This window comes from Hermetia illucens, chromosome 2, assembly GCF_905115235.1.
Source record: "Hermetia illucens chromosome 2, iHerIll2.2.curated.20191125, whole genome shotgun sequence".
NCBI lineage: Eukaryota > Metazoa > Arthropoda > Insecta > Diptera > Stratiomyidae > Hermetia > Hermetia illucens.
The window spans coordinates 125,966,519-125,985,747 of record NC_051850.1 but is presented as its reverse complement, the minus strand read 5'-3'; the positions used below and the strand labels follow the sequence as shown (position 1 = coordinate 125,985,747).

The following is a 19,229-nucleotide window of genomic DNA, read 5'->3' as shown; positions in this document are numbered from 1 at the left end:
CAAAGGTCGTCCCTATCCGAGACATTATTGACGTTTTGGTAATGTCAAAGTTTCAAAATTTAAACAGATATCGGTGAGGACTTGTTTCAAATATTTCGGTTGGATAGTTGCTGAGAATGGGTCCGTGGGGCCCTCGTCACAAGTAATCTGAACATAACGTTTTTGGGAGGTACTAATCGAGATCTTTCATTTGATTTCGCACATGACTACTATATGGTAAGAGCGATTAGAATCTTCTATAAAAGATCTCAGGAGGAAGAAAGAAATTCCAATAGAGCCCCAGGCAATGCAAGTGACACGTAACTGTACTGTTATCAACCTGTCACCAAAAAAAGAGTGCTCGAAAATGATGGGGATCCTCCAATTGTAACAGCCAGCAAGGGCAATCAGTCAGGAAAATGTCACATGGATCTAAAAGAAAAGAGAAGGTCAGCAAGATCCGAAGGAATCAGAAAGGAGCTGAAAACCCAGCTTAGGTATAACTGACGGTTTCCCACCCAAGTTAAAAACTGACTCACAATATTATAGTACGGGCCGAAAAACCTGAGGTCTATGTATGTACAGTGCAAAGATTTCGACGAAGTGATACCCAAAGGAGAAACAATTCAAGTAATAGAAACTAGCCGAAGAGTCTATTGTGAATTTGCGAAAAGCCTATAGTAGCACTCAAATGGCTACATTACGACTACCAGTCGACATAACGAAATGGAATCTGACAGCAGGATTTACTTGAGTACTTATGAATCTCCCGATGGAAATTGGGATCATAAGTGAACTATGTATGATAGAAAGCGTCACAGTGGCAATGTTTCATGAGACAGTCGGACAGCGGCTTCAAGTGAACGAAAATGAGCGGCGTGTACGCATACTGGCGCTATGACTAAGGTTGACAAGCCTCTAAGTGAGCCCTCCCCCCTACGGAGTCAGATGTCTTTCAATTCAGAGAAGACCACGATGGTGGGTTACGATAATAATTTAGCCCTGGTTTTAATCGTAAAGCTAGACAATGTTAAGCAACCAGTGCTGTTAACGCTTGTTTACGGAGCGCCGGATTGACACTTGTGTCCGCATTCGTATTAGTGATCACATCACCACTTCCTAGCAAGCCATTAAATACTTAGGAGTGATGTGGGCACCAAGTTGACTTTTAAACAAAACGTGGCCCTAGTATGAATTATGCCGAACATGGGAGGCCGCGGTATATTTGAATGCTATTTATTGCCAGAATGGTGAGCTCGATCTTGCTTTATGCCACCGCTATATGAAAAAGGACAATTCACATATCATGCAATGCCCATAACCTGAATGCGGCTCATATATTAACTCTAAGAGGGTGTAATGCCTTCAGAACCGTCTTAGATGAGGCAATATTCAGTCCACCATATTTTGAAAACTTCCACCCCCTTAAAAAAAAGAAGTGAAAAATGTTCACCTAGGCACTTGTGAAGAACTATTGTCAGCATTGCACTCCTCTGGAATTATTGCAGAATTCAAAGTACAAATCCTTCTACCACCAGTATGATTCAGTCCTCACCATTCGGGGATATATATGACGCCGATTCACAAATTTACAGAAAAAGAAAAGTTTGATCTTCTCTCGATTGGGTATTCCCTAAGAAAAAACCCTCTCTTCTTGGTTCATGCGAAAATCACTATGCCTAGAAGGGCATAAAGGGCATAAAGCTCAAGAATATCACACACAAAGAGATTCCCAGGAGACAGTGGCTCGCAACTGGTTGTTGAAGATCCACATGAATAATGACAAGTCAAATCTTTGCACCTTCAAAATCCCAGCATCCCAATAGGTGACTTAGTGGTTATCAAGTAGGAGGTAAATAAATAGCCAACCTTTTCTTCTTCGCGTGAATGGACCCCATCCCAAATGCAGCGACTCCGCCTCAGAGAGCGCAGGATCTTTCGCCACTGCGCCAACATCTTTAAGAACGAGGACCGCTCCAAGTACATTTCCAACCAGATCCTCTATGAATCCTGCCAAACCCCACGCATCGACGCCTTCCTTGCTCGTCTTGCCCTCAACTTCCTGACCAAGTGCCAAACCCATCCCAATCCTCTTGTCGCCAATGCCATGCAGATCGAGATCGTTGAAGATAACCTTCTCCGGACTCATCTGTTTCCTCAGATCCTTTTATCCCTCCAGTCCCAGAACCGTCTGTTCGATTCGCTAGGTAGAGTAGTCTTCTACACAGGCAATTTCTCCGACTCCCAATTTTTTAAACCTTCCCATCATTAGCACCCATCCCAGCTTTTAATTCCCATCCCTCTCCCGCACGCCTCCCATCCAACCCCAGTCCTTTTCCATCCTAGTCCCATCCCGTTTTTATATATGCTCAATGGGTGGAGGTTTTTTTTCGACTTTTCCTCCAAAATGAAATGTACATATTTTTCTTTTCACATAGCCTTTTTTGTAATAAGTTAGTTTAAGCTTTATGTTATACCTTAGATTAAGTTTAACTGTTAAGGTAGTCCCTAAGTTAGCTATAAGTTTATATTTACTCATTCTAGGAAATAAAAAATTGTTGTTTTGAAAAATTGTTGTTTTTCTTCGCGTGAATGGAAAGTGCCTGGAGGCATTGGTAAATGTGGATTAAAAGTGCGGTTCAGAGTCTCGCTCCGCGAAATCGGACCACGACCTGGATATAGTCGGTGCCGCCAACGAGCTGTTGGAGGGGATAAAAATCGACAGTGTGAAGGGGACTGATGAATCCCCTACGCAAGCAGATCATGCCGGGGGTAACGCAGACAAATCTGCAGCACTCAACGTGCGCCTCAGCTAATCTGCTGGTCTTCTGGAATCTATCTACATCGAATTAATGCGTATAAAGAAGAACTATCAAAGTACTTCAAAGCAAATGTTTCAATTTATTCTGCAATGCAAGAGAAACGATTTTGTAGCCTATATAACGACGAAAACTATGAGCAATACCATGACCGTCAGGACATTAAGCTCAACAGGTTGCAGGGGCAATATCTATGGTAGAAAAAGAAGACGAAGCAGACCCCACCTGAGATGGAACGATGGCGTAAGCCAGGACACCAGACAGCATTTAGGAATATCGAATTGGTGGACCTCGACGCAAAACCAAGATGTCTGGAATTCCTTATTAAGGCAGTCCTAGACCGGTTGTTACGCCGTTGATGATGATGATGACAAGGAAATTGATTGGGACAGACATAGGGCATGCATCTTAGCTACCAAGAAAATGCACGCTTTTCTGTGTCTAGACCTGAGTTTCAGTGACCCAGTCGTGGACAAACTGAAGCAGGCAGGAGCGGAGGACGTGTATATCTCCTAGCTGGCTTACATGGCTGACCACCAATCAAGTCCATCAGAAGGACTACAATATTGTAGCAATCAAGGCCAACCTATTGATAGGCTGTGACATCGATGCAGAGCATACGCTCTGGGTAACTCGGATACCAGCGAAGCGGTTGATTCTCTCTTTGATTTTAATATTAACACAAATTTATCCATGTGCAAGACGGACGATCCTTGATATCACCCAAGTAGGACTTTTAGTGTGGAGAACTGGAGAGTGTCTACCCGGAGATCCTTCTCAGATCACAGTTGGATACTTCTTCGTATAAATCTCGTTGTGGAGGTCTCCAACTCATTCAGAAACTCCAGAGGATCTCACTAGAGGAAGTTCGACCAAGCTATCAAGAACAAACTCTCCGGTGTGCAAGTTGGTAACATTGGCACGACAGACGAACTTGAGCCAAAAGTTTAGACCCTGGAAAAGGGACTCGAAACTGCCTTCAGTCTCGTGTCCTGCTAAATACAGCAAAAAAAAATATAGACGCCGTGGTGGAGTGAAGATCTCTCTAGCCTCAAGGAGCCTACCAGGCAGGAATTGCCTTAGGAGGTACAAGTCGATTATCAAGACTGCCAAGAAGTGGTCCTGATTCAACTGTTGTTAGAACATTGAAAGCACCAGCTAATCTGCGAGACTCAGTAAGATTCTTGGCTAGAAACATAGTAACCTATCCTTTCTCAAATATCCGGAAGGCTCTTGAACGAAATCTTCTGGTGGAGCCCTGCAACTGCCAATTCAGATGCCCTTCCCAGCCTGTGAAGACGACTATGAGACAGAGCCACGCTTGCAAGGTAAACAGCCCCAGTTGTGTGAGATTATCAAATCGGTTATTCATCATCATCAACGGCGCAACAACCGGTATCCGGTCAAGGCCTGCCATAATAAGGAACTACAGACATCCCGGTTTTGCGCCGAGGTCCACCAATTCGATATCCCTAAAAGCTGTCCGGCGTCTTGACCTACACCATCGCTCCATCTTAGGCAGGGTCTGCCTCGTCTTCTTTTTCTACCATAGATATTGCCCTTATAGACTTTCCGGGCGGGATCATCCTCATCCATTCCAATTAAGTGACCTGCCCACCGTAACCTATTGAACCGGATTTTATCCACAACCGGACGGTCATGGTATCGCTCACAGATTTCATCGTTATGTAGGCTACGGAATCGTCCATCCTCATGTAGGGGCCCAGAATTCTTCGGAGGATTCTTCTCTCGAGCGCGGCCAAGAGTTCGCAATTCTCGGTTATTGCCGAGGATAAAAACAGCTCAGAGCCCAGATGGCATAATGCCAGTCATGATCTAGAAACAACAAGAAAGGATTGTGCCGTGGATTGTAGAGATTTACCAGAGCTGCATTTCTTTTGAATACCCACACACTTGGAGACGCGTGCGCGTAGTTTCATTATAAAAAGGGGCGGCAGGCGCAGCCATGAGTCCGTGACTGACTTTCAACCAATCAGCCTCTCTTCTTTCGTATTTGAAACCCTAAAGCGCGTCCTTGACATTTGTTTAAGGACGATTATGAATAGAATGCTATTCTTCAAATCTCAGCGCGCCTATCTCAAAGGCTAATCTACAGAAACTGACTCCACGAGGTAATTAATACAGTTATATAGCATCATAGCAGCATTATAGCCTAGCTGCTTTCATGTATATAGAGGCAGCATTCAACAACATTAGTATTAAAGTCATCTAGGAAGCTCTAGCTTAAGCATTGGGTAGTATCTATGCTAAGAAGTGGGATAATCCAGTGTGATCTGGAGGATGACCAGAACTGTGAGGAGAGTATATTTCAGTGCTTTGGTTGATAGCGATGGATGAAATTTTATGGATATTGTAGAGGAGCGGGATGGAGATGCGTGAAACCAGCCAAAAACGGAGGAAATGCTATACACTACCAAGACAAGGGATCAAAGATCGGTTCTTTCCTCCAGTGTAAATTACCTGAGCATCGTCCTAGATCCTCAGTTAAGTTGCAGACTGAGGCATGACTCGAGGCCCAAATGTAATATAGCCATTCTGATCAACAGTCAAGCGGCTATTAGGACTTTGTATTCAGTGGCGACATCCTCCAGGCTGATAGGGAAATACAAGAATGCGCTGAATAGTCTGGCTGAAGTCATTCTCCTCTGGGTTCCGGTCATAGCAACATAGAAGGGAAAGAGCTGGCTGACGGACTGGCCAGGTAGGGCTCTGCACTTGGCAGTCCATCATAGGGCCCAGTGTGTCCCGCTGCCGACTGCCACTAGCGGAATCTACTCGTACTACTTAGCAGCCGTTGACTTCATATGGCCAAAATTCATCACCATATCAAGGAAGATTAGACCCATCTATAACAAATCCAAATGCAAATGCATACAAGATAACGGCAGTCTACACGGGCATTGGCCTGTGTCCTACAATGCGCATTGCTGAAACTGCGAGGGGGAGGGCAAACGTTCAGGCACTTCGTTTGCAATTGCTCACCTCTAACTAGAACCACGCTGTGGACACTGGGTCAGTCATTCTTTGAGGACCTCAAAAAGATCTCTAATTGCAGGGAGGGCTGCTATTCTTCGTGAATGTTAAAAAAGGATGCACCACGCCACTATTTGGGCTCGAGCGGCCACTGATACCTACCTCACAGGTTGACAAAATTTTCAAAATCAAGTTTGAAACGCTTTGATATTATGTACCTTTAACAGCTTTGAAAAAAATGGTTTTCGACGCGGTTTGAATGTTGGCTATTTCAGATATTCTCCTGCTTTGATGCACTTTTTACACACTTTAGACTGTGAAATTCATCCGAAAACCATATTAAAGTGATGGATTGAGCTTCAATAAATGAGCTAAACGGTTTCATTATTATTTTTATTAGCAATGGTAATTCATGAGTTTAGAAATAAATGAGATGACATTCAGGACGAAAGACGAACATGACTGCACAACATCCTAAATCCTTGTTCATCCAGCGATAAATTTGGAGTAGATACCACAAAAGCTGAATGAAATTCACATGGACTGCACAGCAAACTCAATCCTGTGCTCTTGTATTCTTACTCACAAATCAGGGTGCACCGAGTAACTGCTAAACGAGAAATTAACCCAGTTTAACCTCAAGCAGTGGTTGCAATAATATTCACAAGACCATTGCATAAAATCATCTTTGCATAGCGTGACATGTGGATGTGGATTCCGCCAGCCATTCATTTCAAATGGAGTCTATTCCGGGTTGAAGTACTTTTATAATTGCACCACTGTGTGTCTGCGTCGAAAATCATGTCCCTATGGATGCCTTAAATGCGGTAGTGCTATTTTCGGCAGGGATGCATTGCAATGCAGTTTTCTACATACGTACGGCAAAGCTTATTTTGGTTTCGTCCACTATTTTGGTTTGTGTTTTGATGGATGCAGCTAATTTTAATCTGCGTGTTTTCGCTATTTTGGGACGAATCGATGCAGAAATAATATGAAAAATGCGATTGAATTGGTCCTCGTCTCAGGGAAGGAGAGAAAGTACACTATTCAGGAATTAAAATTAAAAAAGGCCTGGGAATTACCATTTTCTTCCTAGTTCTATTCAATAAATATAAAAAACTAATTTGAAATTTCAACAATAATTCCAACTTAAACCAGGCTCTATCATTGAAAAACCCATCGAATTTCGAAGCCGAGGTGGAAATTTCACTCAACGGTTCAAACTGTCAATGAATTGTTCTTGCGAAGCCTGTGATAGATGCTATGTTTATTGAGAATATTACAGGGCCGTAGAGAAAAAATCCGGGCCCGAGATGAAAATTATATGACCGGCCCCATATTATCCTTTTTTCATTGAAATGTCTATTCGGGCTCCGCAATAAAGGTCCTTTCGTGAGGCCTGGGGACATGAAAAACGCGCTCAGCTTCTCCACTGCCCGCCAAGTCTAGGTAGCACCGCAGTCCCAGATCTACTGATGGGAGGCCGATAGATGAGAGGCCTTCCAATTGCTCTTTAGCCAACTATGGAAATATTAGATGACCAGCCATTACAAACTGCAGAAGGTATCGCGGACGCAACGTTAGATATTCCAACATCTTCGCCTTTAGCACTTTAACACAACTAGTTCAACAATTATCAAACTAATTTGTAAAGCTGCGAGCAGAGCACAACAGATGGCTTACTCCGGACATAAAAGTTACCGTTTTCAGTCCGTTGGCGTACACGAATACTGGAGTTTCCAGAAATAACTGACTCAGACGGAGCCGGAAAAAAGCGAATTACCGAATTAAGCATCATATAGTCATACCGCCAGGACCACCAGTTACTTTAGAACCCAGACGATAAACTCGAAGCATCGTGAAAAAAGAATTGAATACCATGATCCAACTAGGATTGGCGATTCCTTCAAATAGTCCTCGGGCTTCAACCTTACGTATGGTGCCTAAACAGAATAGCGAGCAAAAACAGTGTGAAGATTTCAACCAAGCGCTCTACTTAAACAATAGCTTTTCAAAAATAGAACTTTTAAGCGCATTTAACTAGGTCCCAGTAACTAAAAAAGGTATACCAAAAAGTGCCATTACAACTCCTTTCGGCCTTTACGAGTTTCTGTTTATGGCATTCGGTCAACAAAATGCAGCAATGCACCGACGAAATTTTGTGAGGTTTGGACTTACTTTGCTTAAATCGATGAGTTATTAGTCGCTTCATACTCACTTGTAGAGCACACCAATCACCGCATAGGTTGAAACAACAGAGTGGTGGCGAATAGAAGCGAATATATTTTTGGTCAGCGAGAGGTCAATTTCTTAGGAAACCTGGTCAGAGGAGAAACCCGACGCTTCCCAGCGAAAGTCAAAGCGATCCAGTCATACCCACAGCCAACCAACGTGAAATAGTTCCGATCATTCTTGGGTACATTTAATTCTTACAGAAAGTTCAGAACCAGAGCAACAATAATAGAGGTATCACTCAACCAGATTCTTTACGTCAAACTCAAAGGAAATCTCCCAATCAATTGCACCTGCAAATCTACCGGAGTTTTTACATTTTCCACAAAAGCAACGGAAAAAACAACGCTGTTTGCGCATTCGAAATTCGAGACATCTTTTCGAGGGAATCAAAAAGTATTGAAGAGGATTCGATCGAGTCAGAGGAGGTACTCAACATAAAGTCAGATATTCTGGAAGTGCGGTTGCCAACATATAGGCAGTGTAGCGGAGGTTATCGTCAATAGTTTTGGATGAAGCTCCGTATTTATAGAAATGACTGCCGAGAGAATAGGAGGATCGAACTTATTAATAGAATACTCGCGAATCAGGGTGTCTAGGTTCAACAGAAGAAACACGCAGTCTACAAGAAAAGCTGCAGATGAACAAAAGAATAAAGAAACAAGCAAGGGGCTGTGAAGAAAGAGGTCATGTAGGGAAAATAAAAATAGTGACCGACCCAGAATGGAACCTGGCGGTACACCAGACGCGGGGGAAAGAAACAAGATATACAACCATAAAAAAAGCACAACAGAAATGGATAGAGAGGTAAAAGGCGAGCCATATAATGAGTAACAGAGGGGTCAAGAAGGGCGAGTTTAGACAAAAGCATCGTGTTGATAATAGAATCAGAGGCCATAGGTAAATACCTGGAGATGACGTGCACTTCCTGCCGAGAACTTTGACATTTGTCCACGAAGCTGATGAAGCCGTACGTTAGTAGGGATGGATCGACTTTTCACGAAGGGAGTGCTGCACCTTCACTCTAAGGTGACTAAAGTATGCAGTTGACCATTTATTTACATATCTCTCAAAAATTTTAGAAAAGGAGAGGAAGGAAATAGGAAGGCAATTCACGACGATCACTGCTGTTGCATATAACGATCACTTTTATCAATTATTTACCAATAATTTTCATAGGTTAAGAGAATGGCATCTTCGGAGGCTTTTGTTAAAAATTATGCAAACAAGAAAGGAAATGAGAGTTTGTTTTTTAGCAAAAATATATTAGGAAGGTTGTCAGAATTTGCACTAACATTGGCGTCAAGGTTACTAATGAAGTATTCGAAAAAAGAAGAGGTAAGCAGAGTAGTTGCAGGAGAAGTGGGGCAGGCAGCACCAAGAGAAAAGAAAGAAGGAGAGGAGTTATACAGTGAAGAAAAATAATTACAAAGTATATAAGTCACACGATAGTTGCTGTGGATCAACAGAGGAGCTTTCAAACTTGAAGAAAAGGGGGGGAATTGCGAGTGGTGCTAATTTGAGACCAAACCGGCTTGAACTTCCTGCGGCCTCAACACTAGCCAAATACTTCTTTCTAGACTTAGACATCAATGACTTTACTGAAGCTCGACCACCATGGCTTCTGGAACACTTTTTTGACAACTTATTTCAGATGGAGCTCATATGAACCTCAGCGATGAACCAAAGGTAAAATTGCACACCTGGGCAAAAATGGGACGTAACACGGAAACAATTTAATTAGAATTTTATGCATAAAAGGAATGGAGGGCACCGGCACATGTAAAAGGAATGATGGGGAGATTCCAGTTGATGGTCGCCAAGACTGCACTCAAAGCTTCAAAGTCAGCCTTTTGAAGTTGAACTTAACAAGTATGCCCAAAAGTTGGGAATTGATAAGAGCGATTTGTGCATCGAATTCAAGGACAGGATGACAAACATCAGGAGCGAGGTAAGGAGATGTGTCCGAAAATTGTGAAAAACAAGCGCAGGCAAGTTGAAAAAACAAAATCAAGAGTGCGTCTGGTGAAGTTAAACTAAAATGTAGCGACAATATTCATAAAGGTACACAAGGGAAGAGAAAGGTCTAAGGAGATGCTGGGGAGTAGTGAAGATCCAGAAAATTAAGCAAGCTGAGTTTAGGAAAATTGAAGTCACCATAAACAATGAGAGAGAACCGAAAAAGTAACTGGATCGATATCTAATAATATGTTGAAGAATTCCTCGTACAGGGGAGAGGGTTTTAGGCTGGAGAAATACTCGAATACGCAAGAAATGTCAAGATCACGGAAATACGTTACCTTGAAAGAAGCTATCGCACCGTCATGGGAGCTCTTCGTCAGCGGTGGCTACTGTTGATGAGACGTTGTAGGGCAAGCGCGTTGCGGCCGATTCGACGTCAAAAGGGGGAACTGCATAATTACTTGACGCTACTATCATCAACTGAAAGATATGTATCTTTTAAGGGTCCTTGTTGACTGCCTGTTGAATCGCCTTTAACACCGCAGTATGTTGGTCCAGTATCTGCATAGCATGATAAATCGCGGTGAAGTAGCGACCTTTGCATCGGTTGGTAATATTTGTTAAAAACTTGGCGCGAATGTCAAGAAAAGTTTCATATATCTACTGCTACCATCCAACCAACCAAAACAAATGTCGGCGTTAAATTGGTAACACAGATGTATGTTTCGCCATGTGCCAAAACCAACTACCGGAATTACCTGCAATAATTGGCAGTGGTCAAAATTGGCTCATGTAACTCTGTCTAGGTTCGAACACGTACATCTAGATCTTATAGTTAAATCTTATTGAGAGGAGCAACGCTGCTGACCATGGTAGACCGCTTTTCACGTTGGCTAGAGGTTGCTCGATCAAAAAGCCTCATTACCTGACCTGCAAATTCGGCGTACCACTTCGGATTATGCAAGACAGTTCAAGCCAAGTTTTTTCCAGCACTCAACAACCTGATCGGTGCAACCCGCATCAAAACTAAAGAACTACAACGTACTATCCTACTGCGAATGGTATAGTCAGGCGTTTTCATGGTAAGCTCAAAGGAATGGGATATTGCTCCTGTAACCTCTGGACGGAATCCTTATCAGTCTAGCTCTTATGCATTCGCGGTGCTTGGAAAGAATACCTACAACTGATGAGAAGATGGTGTACGGTTAGCCATTATGCCTCCTAGATGAATTCTTCAACTCAGAATCCAACAACGGGCAAGTATACAACAACATCACAAATCCACAGCTCGCATCACGCCACGGTCTGTTGACTCATGGTAACTTTTTGCACTCAACCACTGTAGGAGAGTGCTGACGATGCTAGTTAGTTTCAATTTCAGAAACTTACCTAGAGCCATTTGCCATCTGCCATTTGCTTTGGGGCACAGTATCGTTTGATTATTATCTTCCGAACCTTGGTGTAGATTCTAGATATTTCCTTATTGATTCACGTGCGTTTTAGAATTTCTTGTCAAATATATTTCCACTAAAGCCATTTCTACTCATAGACTGTATACGAGTAATATCAAACTCGGTCACTAATACCGAACCTATCGTAACAATTCCAAATCTACTCAAAATCACAAACTACATATCGCCAACGGCATTTGTTCATTCAGTTTGATATTAATTAGAGGAAAGGAATCCGTTCCAATCGATTCCAATATTGTTGTCTGATATTCGGAAAGTCAGGAAGTATTTGGTAAATACCAAGTCAGCCCAATACACAAATTAGAATTTCTGCCTGAAGGAAATTCTCAGGCATCACATAGCACAAATTTCCAGACCAACTAGGCTGGCATTCATGTACTGCTCGTTGTTGACTGCTACCTTGATTTCCCGAAAGATTCGCCTCCGAATTCTAAGCACACACAAACAATGCCTGCAGAAGTGTTCAATTTCTTCTCCTTTGCGTAGACTGGGAATGCACTGCCAAAGAGTACTTATCAGCCTCGTAATCTGAAGAAGTTCATTCACTCGCATCGTCATGCTTTAAACCTCTACTCAGTATATCCAGTTTGATTAAAGGATATTCGGGAATAATCTCGTTTTTATATAACTATGTAAGCATTCCTCCCACTCGAGAGACTCGAAGGCCTCTTATCTCAAGGACTTATTTCGGGAGTCCCACATCTATGATATTATACTTCAGATGCTCAGAAGTATTTTCAAATCACACATAGAGCTTGCCTATCCGACGTAACTCATCACCCCGGTCGAGTTTGTTTCTTTTTGCTTCTCTCCAATAGGCACTCACTCGAGAAATCGATAAGAATTTTCCGCATGGTTCCCCACCCCACCGATCCTGATTGGAACCTGATTGGTTTGCCGTTCGTTGCTGATTATACTCCTGGCTAAATTATACGATAAAATTCATTGCCACCATCAGCATAGAGAAAGGTGTGAAAGTTAGTCTTAAAGAAAACCCGAGGAGCAGATAAAGAAGGTGAAAAGGAAACGCATAGGAAGAAAAATAGACGGAAAACTTTTCAACTCATACGAAACAATCTTACCATTAATTTCACTTACTAAAGATTCTTTTTTTTAGCTTCAATACCTTTCCGCCTGCAGAACTTCGTTCCAGAGAGTTGAAGTGAACTAAAGGGTCGCACTATAGGTATTGTACTATAAGAGGGGGAAAGTGAGATACCATACGGACAACGGTGGTGGCTTCGGTTTTCCTAACGGATTGCAAAAAGTTAACGTGAAGTCATATAATATGTAACTGTATGGTGTAAAGTTTCACGATACTTCTATCGAAGCCATCCTCTAGCCGACCGTCGTGCTTTATTGACGTTCGGAATAAGGTCGACAACCAAGATAACAAGCGAAAGAAAAGGGACATAAAACCTTATACAAGCATGAAACACACTATTTAGGGTGGATAAGAATCTTTAAAACATCTTTCTCTGATTCCTCCTGATTTATTGAGCGAATAAGGATTTTGTCGAGAATGAAATTAACAATCACGAAATGTATCTTAGCAAAAGTAAATGGACAGATCTGAACTTTTAATTAAAGATAAAAGTGGGTAGTTAGTTGCTGAAGGAAGATATTGACATAATCCATTATTGATTAGGGCTACCGGCAAAAATAAAATTGAACTCTGTACATGTTGGTAGAATGGTATGGGACACAAGGACATAACCATGACCCAATCAGAGTTCGAATCCGAAACAAGATCAACAGGCTGACGAAGAGTTAAGCCCTCACTTAATAACAATTAAAGGGGTATCACGTTGCTGAGTGCCACCTATAAAATATCCTCCATTATCTTGCTCGATCGGAACACCTATTCGCCCAGAACATCATTGGTCCATACCAAAGAGGCTTCACTCCAGGCAAATCAACACCAGCTCAGATTTTCTCTCTACGGCGAGCGATGAAAACACTGTTACAATATATCATGGTCATATTTTAACAGTGTTTCATCGCTCGTGCTTCCACCATCTTTTCATCTACTTCAAGGCCAACCATGATAGCATAGCTAGGGTAAAGTAGTACACGGCCATGAGAGAAATTGATAAGGCTGACCCTGACCAATGTACAAGACCAATGAACATCAACAACGACTTAAGACAAGAAGATAAGCTATCTTGCATCCTTTTTAACGTGGCCCAAGAAAAAGTGATCTGTTAATGCGTGAGTGTTCAATCAAATACAAAGATCCGAAGCACATATTTCTCCGATGTCCATAATTCTCTGAGAAGAAGAAGAAGAACAACAACAACAGGAACAACAGATAATGTACGTTTAAGTTTGTTCCGCGAACGCAAAAATATCTCGTACAATGGGATGCTGTAGGTGGCATCACAATCTATATTCAAGAGGAATTTCGATGGGTAGAGCACTTCAGTCCACGTCTATAGACCGTACCATTGTTCTAGATTCGAGTCAAAAAGTTAGTCTCACACCGCAGCTCTTGATACATTTAATTTACCACCCTATAATAAAACAGTCAACCTTCTGAAATAGGGCTTGAGAATACACTTAAAGTCTTCCCTGCTTGTCGTAAAAGGTGACCTAAAGGGATAGAAATTTGCGACCCAGCAAATTTCGAAATGTTACTGCCACCGAATTGTCAACATCGCCTGTCCAGAATGGACTGTGATTGGTTACTGAAATGTGCGCGCGCTCCTCGACAATGGTATCAAGGGTCCCCAAAATGAAATCCAACAATATAAGCAGGATATTCTAGTCCTAAGCAAAGTGAAATGATGGGACTCAGGAGAGTATTCCTCTCCTTCTTGCCACACTAATGGCACTGCGCTTTTTCTCTGGAAAGCCGAGTGGTAACAGACGCGAAATCGGTGGCTGATTGTTTCTGACGGCTACCGCAAGGCGTGCTCTCTTGATCCGGAAACCATTTTCTAACACTTCTGACTTCAAGATTCCGACACTGATTAAAGAGCATCAGAATTGTGCAGTGCTATGCAGTAATGGAAACTTCCGATCTAGTGGAGAAGGATGTGTTTATTCTGTAGCGTCCACCGCCTCGTCATTGGTGACACATTATTGGGGCTTGAAATAAGGCCAGTTGGGTTTCAATTGACCTTACGAGCAATAGATTTCGAAAGGAATCAGCATCTAATGGTCGTTTACATTCGTTTGCATGTTGCGTTCACCACTGGCATGGTTGAAGATTGCAACCCCCAAATCATCATCTAAAATACTCTTTTCTTGGGTGCTACACAGGTCGTCGGCCACGTCCCGAGAGGGCGTTAAACGAGCTGGGTAGCTGTGGAATTGTGAAAGCGACTCGATGAATGGAAGGGATTGAAGACTCCGTTGTCCACTACGAGCAATAGCGGGTGTGACGCACTCAAACTCCGATATTGAGCGAAATCCCAGGAAGTAGTGTGGGCCGTGATAGAAGAGACTGCACTGGTTAGGGTAGCGGAAGATACCGCATAACGCAATCATTTCAGAACTTGCATGAGGTCACAAATCTTTCGATGGTCAACTCCTCATTCACGATAATAACCAGCTGAGAAGGTGGAAGGAATATTTTACAACAGTTTTTAATCGAATCGTTTCTCCTCTTCTGAATGAAATGGCTAGTCTCCGTTACATGTTGGTACGGACTGTTCTTCCAAGCTTAAGAGAAATCAACTCGACCATCAATGTAACCAAACAGAGTGAAGTAGGTAGGCTTGACGGTCTCCCGCAGAGTTATTTATCGTTGCATTTGCAGTTTATGCAGATCTACTGCTACTACTATTGGAAAATCTTGGGAATCCTAGTTGTTTCACAGGGGCTGGAAGAAGGGGATCATCGCTAAAACGATTGGGGAGATATCTAAGTGCGCCCTGCCATCGCAAAGATAATAGGTAAAATAATCCTGGAACGAATCAAGGAACAACTTGAAAACTAGCAGAAAGCAGGCTGGTTTCCGCTATAGATTCTCCTCCATTGACCACATCAACACACTACGGATCGTTTTCGAATGACGCGCTTAGTTTAGATCTTCGCTTCACCTGCTCTTCACTAATTTCGAGGAAGCTTTCGACAGCGTGAACAGGGGTATGCTCTACGCAGGAGAGATATTTCGGAGAAACTTGTAGCTATTATCCGACCGACATATGACAATATCACATACTACTTCAAGGTAAAACATGAGAGGAATTTCTCCTTTTCATCGGTGATGTTCTTCGTTCTGCCTTGTGCCAAACACTTTCATTTCAATGGGCTATGACATCTTTCCTTCAACACCTCGATTACGTTGATGATATCCGCTCGCTGTCTTACTGGGTCATGAACCTTGGCCAAATGACGCGGGGTTTGTAGAGTTTGACTGAAAATAAGCATCAACAAGCCAGTCTGACGGATCATCACAATCTTCCTATATGTATAAATGAGCAGAGCACTAAAGGCGTTAATGAATTTGTATATCTACGAAGCGTAGTTTCTGCCGACCGTGGCACTGAACTGGATGTCACCCGACGCGTTAACAGTGCCTTGCCTAAAATCTGCAAATGCAATTCTGTTCTGTGATAAGGCGCTTTCTGTGTTTCTATATGGCAATAGTGCAAAATCTCTAAGCCTTCGTACGCTGACCTGATACTATTTCAAATAAAGACGCAGAGGCCTGTTACCCGTGAGCAATGTGCTTGGAAAGCGGAAGTGGCAATAGATAGGTATTATCAGGTATTTTGAGAAAATTCGAGATGAATCGGACCAAAACTAAGGAAGATACATCGGTTTAACCAATGGCCTCTCATACATGACCCAGCGCGGACTCGTAATGCGAAAGGCTGCAGCTACTAATGCATTGAATTCGTTCAAACACACGTATAGTGGTTTTCCCAAAGATGATTTGGATGTCTTGAAGTTTATTTATGAAGATTTGAGCAAAGATGCCCTCCTGCAGCGATGTGCCGGAGGTTTTTATGCAGAAAAAAAACCAGAGTTCGAGCCAACTTATTAAGACATCTCACCGAAGCGCTTGAATGGAATCTCTGCCATCGTTGAGATTGCAGCTTATGTGGCATCCTATGTTTTTAATGAAGGCTCTTTGCTTTGCTAACCTTTATGAGAATCAGTAGTGGACCAAGCGCCCATGAATGGGCGCGATAAGCCGAGCGGAGCAGGGAACTGGAAAACTCACAAAAGAAAGCAGGATTCATCGTAGACAGGCCGGTACCTCTCATAACTTACTGCACCGATTCTTATGAAATTTCGAACGCTATTTCTATACATAATTGACGAGGTAAAGCTCGAGAGTTTTTTGAAATTTGCTAGTATTTTTTATTTGGCAATAATGAATAAGCCGATTTTTTCCGCAAAAATCGAGATTATCATTTCAAATTGTTCTCAAAAAGTAAAAATTTGGAATTTCCAAAAAAAAACTCTCTCAGTGTGGGGAAAGCGATCATCTACTGAAATAACTATAGTTTTTCGATTTCAGATGATCCTGCACCGAGTTATGAAGAGCACCTACTTTTTTCGGAGTTGCTTCCGAATAATTACTGTGATTGCCTTATTTTTGAATATTACCTCATGAAAATTTTACACAATATTTTTTGAATGTCATTTTTTAATGCATCGTTAGTTTAAACAAATTGATGTTAACTGTCTCGTCAAAAAAAATTGTGCTTTTTTTGTACGGATTAACGTTATTTCTTCCTTAAGGGTGAAGGCCGTTTTTTTTGGCTTTTTAGAAATTTTTTGTAAAGAACTGGAGAAAGATGCAGACACGAATTTTTTACCATAGATTTATTAATATCTTGAGCGTCCATAGTAATTTTTCCAGTTCGATCACATAGTTCGTTATTGAAATAAAGAGCAATTTATACACCTATCTCCAAAAAAAGGTGTTTTTCTGCTGCCACGCTAGAGGGCACTGCGATCTACTTAGAGAAAAAAGTAAACGGCATTTTAACGTACTGACTTAATTACAGTCCGCAAACTAGGATTATTAAAAAATATTAAAAACTAAATTTTTGGTGCTTTGTTGAACTTTTTCTTCTTCTTCTTCAATGAATAAAAAAACTACTGAATAAACCGCAATTATCCTAGTTTGCGGACCGTAGAAATATGTTCTGAATAAGTCGTGAAATTTTCAAAGAATTTCATTGGATAGATTTTGGGCTATGGTGGCTGATTTTCAACATGCGGTTTCGAGAAAAAAATCACTTTGCCCATATATTCTACACTATATCTAGATACAATTGATGTCAAAAAAAATTCGATTCCGCGGATCCGGCACACGGGATGACCCCCTTAAGGACTCGCAACAATTCCATTGCTGGCTGCTCATCCAAGATGACCGAAGAGTGGATGCCACCCTCCCCTCCTGCTTGCACAATGGCCCGGGATTTTGTTGTACCAGCATCATCGAAAGAAAGAGGTTATTTACAAAACTACGTGCCCGGACAGGTCTCCGCAGCGTCTTCGCGTTTTTACCCTTCTAATTTTCCTTTGACAATCCCAAAAGGATAGAATTCGGAGAACTGCTTCATTTAAACCAATCTCAGATTTTTCAAAAGCAAAAAATTTAATGTTCCGATAGCAGGAGAACTACATATTTCCAAAATGGTCTATACTGAATCTCTTAATTTCAGATAAACTTACCAAAAACCGTCGACAAATACATTATATTTAAATTTTTGGCAAATTATTTTTCGTTAATCTGAAATAAAGTAGCCCACATGGTGAGTTATGTAATTAAATATCCACAAAATGGATGCAAAGTCAGAGCTTGTTTCTAATCCTTCGAATAAACCGAGCTTAACCAATTTCACTGGAATAATCTCCACTAACAACTTCTGTTTGAAGGTAACAAACACAGATTATCTCGCAGATTGTGCACGTTTTAAACCAATTATTACTGTAATATGCCGTCCGCAATCAGAATAATTTACATTAACATTTTCCATGCTATCCACCATATACGTACTTACCTACATCTAAACTGTACGTACCTACATTAACCCACCCTGAACAGAAAACTGCAACAATAGAGAAAACAAGGAAAATATATTGTTTATTATTCGAGAATGTCGTCATTGTTAATTTCTCTCTATTTTATTTAAACGAGCTGGAAAACGTGGAAAACATCAAAAGCTCCTGCTCGTTGTTGCCAGAGGATGGAGAAAAGCGAGAAAAGCTAGTGCAAATGCTGTTGAGTGGCTCTTCATTTCCACGAAAAAAGGAATCTGAAAATTGAAGTTTACGTGCTCGCATTAAGTACATTAGCAATGCAAAGTGCAATGAACTTGCGTGCAGTAGCCGTCACATAAAATAACATGGGAAATGTATGTCCTTTTTGTACTTGAACGAAAAATCCAGCTAACTGTTATGTATAAATACACCCCCGTACATAGGCATGTACTGTGGGCTTGGGAACATACTACATCGCTGCGAAAGGAGAGACACGTTGTGGGTTATTGCAAATTAGAATGCACGAGTTAACTTGAATTATTTCACCTGCAGCAAATATGAGGTTTCGAGAAGTCAGCATTATTCTCTGCAGTCACTGCGAATTATATGTAGCATATGTAGTTTAACGTCTTTGAGCGAACTTGCCCGTGAGGAGCTTGTGGATTAAACAAATGCAATGGGATTTGGACAAAGGCAAACGAACTAACATCCAAGATGTTTCTTGTCAAGAAGAGAATAAGTCGCCAGATTCTTGGTTGGTTCTGATTTAGTTATTTTGAGATAAAAGCTCGATGTTGGATAAATGATGCATATATGGTTA

At 41.7% G+C, this 19,229-nt stretch overlaps 1 protein-coding gene across 3 annotated transcripts in view; it reads right to left on the bottom strand.

Moving 5' to 3' along the window:
• LOC119650149 overlaps positions 1-19,229 on the bottom strand; it is a 310,050-nt gene that overhangs the window by 216,484 nt on the left and 74,337 nt on the right. The window contains exon 2 of one of the 3 annotated variants that reach the window (XM_038052687.1): positions 18,451-18,477. The exons of 1 other annotated variant lie outside the window; for it this stretch is intronic. The gene's annotated coding sequence lies outside the window, so the exon portion shown is untranslated. Of the gene's footprint in view, positions 1-18,429; positions 18,478-19,229 lie in introns of those variants that run through there. One more of the 3 variants, XM_038052688.1, reaches the window with a different exon arrangement.